Here is an 8,719-nt window from a genome sequence, read left to right as displayed (position 1 = left end):
ATCCGGGCTAGTGCCGAAGGGCGCATGGTGCTTCTGCGCCTGCGCGAGCGCCTATCGCTCCGTTTCCGGTTGGAGCCTCTTTAAAAACGAGCCGATTAATATCTTGGGAGAAGTTTACCCTTCTGTAGTGCCGTCAGCCCTTGAGGGATTTTTTATTTACCCACCTCCCAGTTTATGTAAATTGTGTGCTGTCGTACCAATTCCTCTAGCCGTCATGTAGCGTTAGAATATCCCATCAGATATATGCATAGAGGGAGACTAGCTAAAAACATGTAAAAGAAAATACCCTTCTGTGAGTGTGATCACGTTCTTGGGTAGAAATCCCAACTGAGCCTTGTGCGGACATAATGAAAGACTGCTTCCTGGCCTTGGTGTCTCGGCTCTGTTCATGAAGCCCGCTACGTTATCAGTAAGATTAATGTTTTCAATACAGTTTTTTGGTTAATTTTAATATATATTTGTAAGAGTGATCTTCCATCCACTGGTTCACTCCCCAAGTGACTGACACCAGGAGCCTGGAACAACTTCTGGGTGTCCCACGTGGGTGGCAGGGTCCCAAGTTCTTGAGCCATATTTTACTGCCTACCTAGGCACATTAGCAGGGAGCTAGATGGGAAGTGGAATAGCTGGGATTTGAACCAGTGTGCTGATATGGCTGCATAACCTGCTATGCCACAATGCCAGCCCCTGAAAACAGTTTTGAATTTACATTTGTTCACTACTGGGAGAAATCTGTTTTGCACCGATGAGCAGTGCTAAGATTTAGGTGAGTGGTGAAGCATTGTTCCAAGGTACAAACGGAACCCTGGTACAAGGTTATAGCCTTTGTCTGCCCGGCTGTATTTGAAGAGAGAATATATTGAGGGGGAATGAGGTCTCTTGGTTATGTTTTTCTTTCTTTCTTTTTTATTTTGACAGATAGACAGTGAGAGAGAGAGACAGAGAGAAAGGTCTTCCTTCCATTGGTTCACCCCCCAAATGGCTGCCAGCGCGCGCCTATCCAAAGCCAGGAGCCAGGTGCTTCCTCCTGGTCTCCCATGCTGTTGCAGGACCCAAGGACCTGGGCCATCCTCCACTGCCTTCCCTGGCCACCGCAGAGAGCTGGACTGGAAGAGGAGCAACCGGGACTAGAACCCGGCACCCATATGGGATGCTGGCGCCGCAGGCAGAGGATTAGCCAAGTAAGCCACGGCACTGACTCCCTCTTGGTTATGTTTTTCAATCTCTTTCAGTCTTAGTTTCTGTTTCGCTACTATTAGGATTATAATTATTATTGCTTCTAGTTGGTGTGAGAATTGAACTGAGATGAATGTAAATAGTGCTGAGTGTGGTATATGGCACACAGTAGACTCTTTGTAAGTATTATTTGGTTTCCCCCTATGCCTAATTAATCTCTTCCTATGTCAGCATTGAAAGAGGGATCAGATTTTCAATGACTCAAATGTTTCTTTAGATACCCCCATGTGCAGAGGGTTAAACTGGTCGGGTTTTTCCTATGGTGTTTGTAATTCAGGAGGCAAATTGCGTTTCAGAAGTTCTCTGGGTGCGAGCATCGTGTGCAGCAGGGTAAGCTGCTCCTTGCAGCATCATCTGTTGGAGAACTCAGCTTCTCATCCGGCCCACTGCTCATGTGCCTGGGAAGACAGTAGAAAATGGCCCAAGTCTTTGCGTCCCTTCACCCCTGTGGGAGACCAGCGTGGTGTTACTGGCTCCTGGCTTCATCCTGGTCCTGACCTGGCTGTTGGGGATATTTGGGGAGTGAAGTAGCAGATGGAAGATCTCTCTGTCATTCTATTTTTGAAATAAATAATATTTAAAAAAATTACTCTGGGTCTTTCCTGTAAAGCTTTATTTTTGATCAAAGATGATTTTTAATTAATTAATTAATTTGAGAGGTTACAGAGAGAGGTCTTCCATCCACTGTTTGACTCCCCAGATAGCTATAATGACCAGGGCTGGGCTAGGCCAAGCCAAAGTCGGGAGCTTGGAACTTCATCCAGGTCTCCCACCATGGATTGCAGGGGCCCAAGCACTTGAGCCATCTTCTACTGCTTTCCCAGGCCTTAGCAGAGAGCCGGTTCAAAAGTGGAACAGCTGGGACTTGAACTGGCACTCATATGGGATGCTGATGTCACAGACAATGGCTTAATTTGCTGTACCATACATTAGTTGACTAATTTTGTAGAAAATACTAATTTTTTTCCACTATATCTTCTAGAGCCTTATCATTTTAACCTTTTGTTTCTATGACATGATGAATTAAGGTTTCTTCTCTTATTCACTGTGTGTGTCGGCAAACAGGGAGGGAAGTGTAGAGAGTGGTGCTGGGGTGAGGCACTAGGAACTCCTCTTTTATTGTGATTGGAAAGTTGGGTGAGAGGGTCCGTCTGTGCCTAATTCCTGGGAGCCTCTGGAGTGGAGGGCCGTTTTGCAGAGGTGAGCATGAGCTTTCTTGGCTGCATCCCCTCGGCTCTGTGCACGAATGTGTTGATCATGTTGCAGGGCAGCGTAGTTCAGTGGCTCTGTTCCTGTGGAGCTAACATTTAGAGACCTTCCCTCACTATTCAGCTTTGCCACTCATCAGCTATGGGGTGGCATTTTACCCTACAGACGACTTTATTAATTTAAGAGACAGATGGATCTCCCTTCTACTTGTTTACTCCTCAAATGGCTGCGTTAGCTGAGGCTGGCTTATATTGGTTTTAAATGTTTACTTTCTTTTTTTGATTGCTTAGAATTTTTCCTGTTCTTTACATGTTTCTTTCTTTAAAAAAAAAAAATCCTCTCCTCCCCTTTCAGGAAGGCAGTATTTTTTCTCTTTAAGGATATTAGCAAGTTTCCTCTCATTCCCATCCAGCACCTTTCCTTCTTTTTCTTTAGATCTCCTTTATCTTATTGTCTTTTCCCTAAATGGTTGAAGAGCCTCAGATGTCTGTTCATATTTAAGAGAGGCCAGGAGCTGGCACTGTGGCAGGTAGGTTAATCCTGTTCCTTCGGCACTGGCATGGGATGCCGGTTCTAGTCCCGACTGCTCCTCTTCCGATCCAGCTCTCTGCTAATGGCCTGGGATAGCAGTAGAAGATGGCCCAAGTGCTTGGGCTCTTGCACCTGCGTGGGAGACCCAGATGAAGCTCCTGGCTCCTGGCTTCAGATCAGCCCAGCTCCACCTGTTGTGGTCTTTTGGGGAGTGAACCAGCGGATGGAAGATTCTCTCTCTCTCTCTCTCTCTCTCTCTCTCTCTCTCTCTCTCCCTCTCCCTCTCTCCCTCTCTCCCTCTCTCCCTCTCTCCTTCTCAGTGTCTGTTAATATACCTCTCAAATAAATAAATAAAATCTTTGAAAAGAAAAAAAAAAGAGGCCACAGAAAACACAGTTGTTTAAACCACCACAATTCATTTTCTTAGCTCTGGTCATTTTTAGCAGACAGCAGTTTTCTACTCTGTGGTGGTGTCAGTGCTCTGGGGGCTTGCGGGGGCTGGTGGTGGTGGGGATCTGTAAGAGGCTCCCGTTCTTCATGCAGCTGTCACCCAGCCCCTCTTTTCAGTGAGAGGGCCGTCTCTCTCCTCAGTTAACAGCAGTTTCCTGCAGCCTCGCTGGTGTGACTCTGCAGAGCGCAGCCCTCTGTCTTCTGCAGGAGGAGGTTAGTTGCCTGGCTATGAGGCTGCAGAGCAGGGCGGTTTTGGCCCTGTGGAATCTCAGTGCGTTTCCCCAGGTTTTGGCGCTATCCGTGACGACTGTGACTCCTGACTCCTGATCTGCTTGCGTTGTCCTGGCTTCTGCTGCGCAGGTTGTTAGGTTTCAGCCTCCTCCATTCTGTTCCACAGTTGCTCGCTTTTCCACTCTCTTGTCTTCCAAAATTTTCTTGTTTATAGTTGTGTTGTTTTTTATCCCTGTGGGTTTAGATGCATGTTTTTTCTTCTTGTTTGTGTTTTATGTTTTACTTTTTTGAAAGACAGAAAGAGACAGAAGCAGACAGAGAGATCTCCCATCCTTCGTTTCAGTCCCCAAATGCAAGTAACAACCAGAATTGGGACCAGGAGCCTGGAATTCAATCTGGTTTCCCGTATGGGTTACACTTGAGCCATCACCTGCTGTCTTCCAGGATCCAGGATGTGCGTTAGCAGGAAGCTGGATTTGGAAGCAGAGCTGGGATTGGAACCCAGACAGTCTGGTGTGGGATAAGATCTCAAGTGATGTCTTAGCTACTGTGCCAAGTGTGCTCCTGGCTTTATTCATTTTTCTCTTACTTTAAAGATTTTTTTTTTTTAGTTGAAAGGCGGAGAAATATACAGACAGATCTTCCATAGAGTGTTTCACCCCTCAAACTGACCGCAGAAACCAGGCTGGGCCAGGCCAAAATTAGGAACCTGGAACTCAGTCTGAGTCTTCCATGTGGGTGGCAGGGGCTGAAGTACTTGAGCCGTTATCTGCTGCCTCCCAGAGTTAACCATCAGCAGGAAGCTGACTTGGAAGTAGAGTAACTGAGACTTGAACCAGGCACTCTGCTGCCGAATGTGGGCCTCCCAAGCGATGTCTTAACTGTTGTGCCAAACTTCCATCCCCTTTCTCGTTTTTGATGCCAAGCCCATGGAAGAGAAAAATTGTGTGTGTGTAGCCTCCTCATTTCTGAGGTGTTACGTGCCCTGCAGGGTGGGGTGTGACTTTGGCCTTCTTTCCAATGGGCACAGACTCTGAAGGGCCTGGTTCTGTTCCCGCAAGGCTCCCTGAGGAGCACGGTGTGAGTGACGGTGCAGGCAGTGAAGAGCATCATCTACCACAGGCAGGCCAGGGCACCAGAGCTGCAGCATTGCCAAGCAGCCATGCCCCCTCCTCGGTGATGGACAGAGCCCTTTGTGAATTATGCAGGCTCTATCTGTCAAATAAATAAGTTAGTAAGCAGGATTTAGGATGTGTGAGATCACTGTCTCAATAGATTGCCACGGCAGTAAGATTGAGATCTTACTATCCCCATGGAGATAGCAAGTTTTCAACTGCGAAGTCATTTTAGAGAAAAAATTCATATATAAGAAGACATCAAAAAGTTCTTGGAAAAGCAGAATTATAAGATAAGTTGGGAGGCTGGCATTGTGATATCCTGGGTAAGCTGCTGCCTGCTATGCTGGCATCCTTACTGGAGTGCAGGTTTGAGTAAAGTTGCTCTGCTTCTGATCCACCTCCCGGCTATGCACCTGGGAAAGCAGTGGATGACAGCTGGAGTGTTTGGGCCCCTACCACCCACGTAGGAGACACCAGTGGCTCCTGGCTTTGGCCTGGCCCAGTTTCAGCCATTGTAGCCATCTGGGACATGAACAGGTGGATGGAAGACCTGTTTCTCTCTCTGTCATCCTACCTTTCAAACAACTAACAATTTTTTTTTTTTTTAAGAAAAATTGGCTCATGTAATTGGGTTCCCACCACCCATGTGGAAGACTTGGGTTGAGTTGCCAGCTCCTGGCTTTAGCCTAGCCCATTCTCAGCTGTTCTGGCATGTTGAGTGAACCAACAGATGAGAGCTGCCTTTCTCTGTCTCTCAAATAAGTAAATAGCTATTTTTAAAAGATGTTTATTTTGATGCAAAAATATTTGAAATCTGTGCATGATATCTTCATAATTCACCTTTAATATGAATTTATTGCAGACACCTCATACATCTGTCAAGCCTCAGATTTCTTTGGAGCTGGCACTGTGGTGTAGTACTTAAAGCTACTGCCTATGGTGCCAGCATCCCATATAGGCGCCAGTTGGAGTCCCGGCTGCTGCACTTCTGATCTAGTTCCCTGATAATGGCCTGGGAAAAGCACAAGAGACTGACCCAAATCCCTGGGCCCATGCCACCCATGTGGGAGACCCAGACAAACCTCCTGACTTAGCTCTGGTCCAGCTCTGGCTGCTGTGGCCATTTGGGGAGTGAACCAATGAATGGATGATTTCTCTCTCTTTCTCTCTCTCTTTGAAGATTTATTTATTTATTTGAAAGAGTTACACAGAGAAAGACGGAGAGGTAGAAAGAGAGAGAGAGAGAGAGAAAGAGAGAGAGAGAGGGAGAGAGAGGTCTTCCAACCACTGGTTCACTCACTAATTGGCCGCAATGGCCGGAGCTGCGCCGAACTGAAGCCAGGAGCCAGGAGCTTCCTCTGGCTCTTCCCAGGTGGGTGCAGGGGCCCAAGGACTTGGGCCATCCTCTACCGCTTACCCAGGCCACAGCAGAGAGCTGGATCAGAAGTGCAGTAGCTAGGACTTGGACTGGCACCCATATGGGATGCTGGCACTGCAGGTGGTGGCATTACCCGCTATGCCACAGTTCTGGCCCCGATTTCTCTCTCTTTCACTCTCCTTTTTCTTTCTGTAGCTCTACCTTTCAAATAAAAATTTAAAAAAAATCTTTAAAAAACGTTTCTTGTTGGATCTTTGCTATGAGGTCATTCTTGTGTCTGTTAGCAGTTGAACATCGCTGTAGTGTAAGTGTATATTAATTAAATATTATATTTTAGTTATATTTGGTGAGTTGTTTTTATAGACCTGACAGCTTTCTTTATGTTTTCAATGTTCACCATACAAGAAGAAGAGAAAACATTGAACAAGCAGTCTGTTGTGGAGTTTTAAATTTTGAATTTTCTGATACAAGAGATTTATTTACTTTTTATATATTGAAGAGGAAGACTGCCAGTATTAAAAATTATTCTTCTGGGAAACTGCGGGTTATTTCTTTGAAATGGCAGTAACTTAACACCATTCTAGAGTTAAAGTGTGAAAAATTAGAGTAAGAATTTTCTCTTACATTCTGTTTTCAGGCACAGGAACTGTGGTGTAGGTGAAGCCTCCTCCTCTGGCACCGACATCCTCTATGGGCACTGGTTTGAGTCCCAGCTGCTCTACTTCTGATCCAGCTCCCTGCTAATGCACCCGGGAAAACAGCAGAAGATGGCCTGATTGGGAAAACAGCAGAAGATGGCCTAAGTTTTTGGGCCCTTGCACCCATGTGGGAGTCCTGGAAGAGGCTTCTGGCTCCTGGCTTTGGATTGTTCTAGCCCTGGCCATTGCAGCCATTTGGGGAGAGAACCAGTGGATGGAAGACCTTTCTCTCTGTCCCCCCGCTCTCTGTAACTCCTCAAATAAATAAATAAAATCTTTTTTTTTTAACTTTTATTTAGTAAATATAAATTTCCAAAGTACAGTTTATGGATTACAATGGCTCCCCCCCCCCATAACTTCCTTCCTACCCGCACCCCTCCCATCTCCCGCTCCCTCTCCCATCCCATTCACATCAAGATTCATTTTCAATTCTCTTTATATACAGAAGATCAATTCAGTATATATTAAGTAAAAATTTCATCAGTTTGCACCCACATAGAACATAAAGTGTAAAATACTGTTTCAGTACTAGTTATAGCATTAATTCACATTGAACAACACATTAAGGACAGAGATCCTACATGAGGAGTAAGTGCACAGTGACTCCTGTTGTTGACTTAACAATTTGACACTCTTGTTTAAGGCATCAGTAATCTCCCTAGGCTCTAGTCATGAGTTGCCAAGGCTATGGAAGCCTTTTGAGTTTGCCGACTTCGATCTTATTTAGACAAGGTCATAGTCAAAGTGGAAGTTCTCTTCTCCCTTCAGAGAAAGGTACCTCCTTCTTTGATGGCCTGTTCTTTCTTTATACTGGGATCTCACTTGCAGAGATCTTTCATTTAGGTCCTTTTTTTTTTTTTTTTTTTTTTTGGCCAGAGTGTCTTGGCTTTCCATGCCTAAAATACTCTCATGGGCTTTTTATCTGTATCCAAATGCCTTAAGGGCTGATTCTGAGGCCAGAGTGCTGTTTAGGACATCTGCCATTCTATGAGTCTGCTGTGTATCCCGCTTCCCATGTTGGATCTTTCTCTTCCTTTTTTATTCTATCAGTTAGTATTAGCAGACACTAGTCTTGTTTATGTGATCCCTTTGACTCTTAAATCTATCATTATGATCTATTGTGACCCGAAATTGATCACTTGGACTAGTGAGATGGCATTGGTACATACAACCTTGATGGGATTGTATTGGAATCCCCTGGCACATTTCTAACTCCACCATTTGGGGCAAGTCAGCTTGAGCATGTCCCAAATTGTACATCTCCTCCCTTTCTTATTCCCACTCTTACATTTAACAGAGATCACTTTTCAGTTAAATTTCAACACCTAAAAATAATTGTGTGTTAATTATAGAGTTCAACCAATAGTATTAAGTAGAACAAAAAAAATACTAAAAGGGATAAAGTATCAAATTGTTCATCAACAGTTGGGACAAGGGCTGATCAAGTCACTGTTTCTCATAGTGTCCCTTTCACTTCAACAGGTTTCCTTTTTTATGGTTGGTTAGTTGTCACCAATCAGGGAGAACATATGATATTTGTCCCTTTGGGACTGGCTTATTTCACTCAGCATAATGTTTTCCAGATCCCTCCATTTTGTTGCAAATGACCAGATTTCATTTTTTTTTTTTTAACTGCTGTATGGTATTCTATAGAGTACATGTCCCATAATTTCTTTATCCAGTCTACTGTTGATGGGCATTTGGGTTGATTCCAGGTTCTAGCTATTGTGAATTGAGCTGCAATAAACATTAAGGTGCAGACAGCTTTTTTGTTTGCCAATTTAATTTTCTTTGGGTAAATTCCAAGGAGTGGGATGGCTGGGTTGAATGGTAAGGTTATCTTCAGGTTTCTGAGGAGTCTCCAGACT

The 8,719-nt window shown here is 44.8% G+C and overlaps 1 long non-coding RNA gene across 2 annotated transcripts; it reads left to right on the top strand.

The window, feature by feature from the left end:
• Positions 1–7,145, top strand: LOC127484661 (uncharacterized). Of its 2 annotated transcripts, none has more exons than XR_011384846.1 (3): positions 1–409; positions 1,050–1,181; positions 6,791–7,145. It is a non-coding gene; the product is annotated as an uncharacterized lncRNA (long non-coding RNA). The 2 variants fall into 2 exon arrangements; XR_011384847.1 differs by having other exon boundaries at positions 57–409; positions 919–1,181.
• The last annotated feature ends 1,574 nt before the right edge of the window (positions 7,146–8,719 follow it).

Source organism: Oryctolagus cuniculus, chromosome 20, assembly GCF_964237555.1.
Source record: "Oryctolagus cuniculus chromosome 20, mOryCun1.1, whole genome shotgun sequence".
In the NCBI taxonomy this organism is placed as follows: domain Eukaryota; kingdom Metazoa; phylum Chordata; class Mammalia; order Lagomorpha; family Leporidae; genus Oryctolagus; species Oryctolagus cuniculus.
Note: the sequence above shows the minus strand (reverse complement) of the source record. Positions and strands in the feature narration are given on the sequence as shown.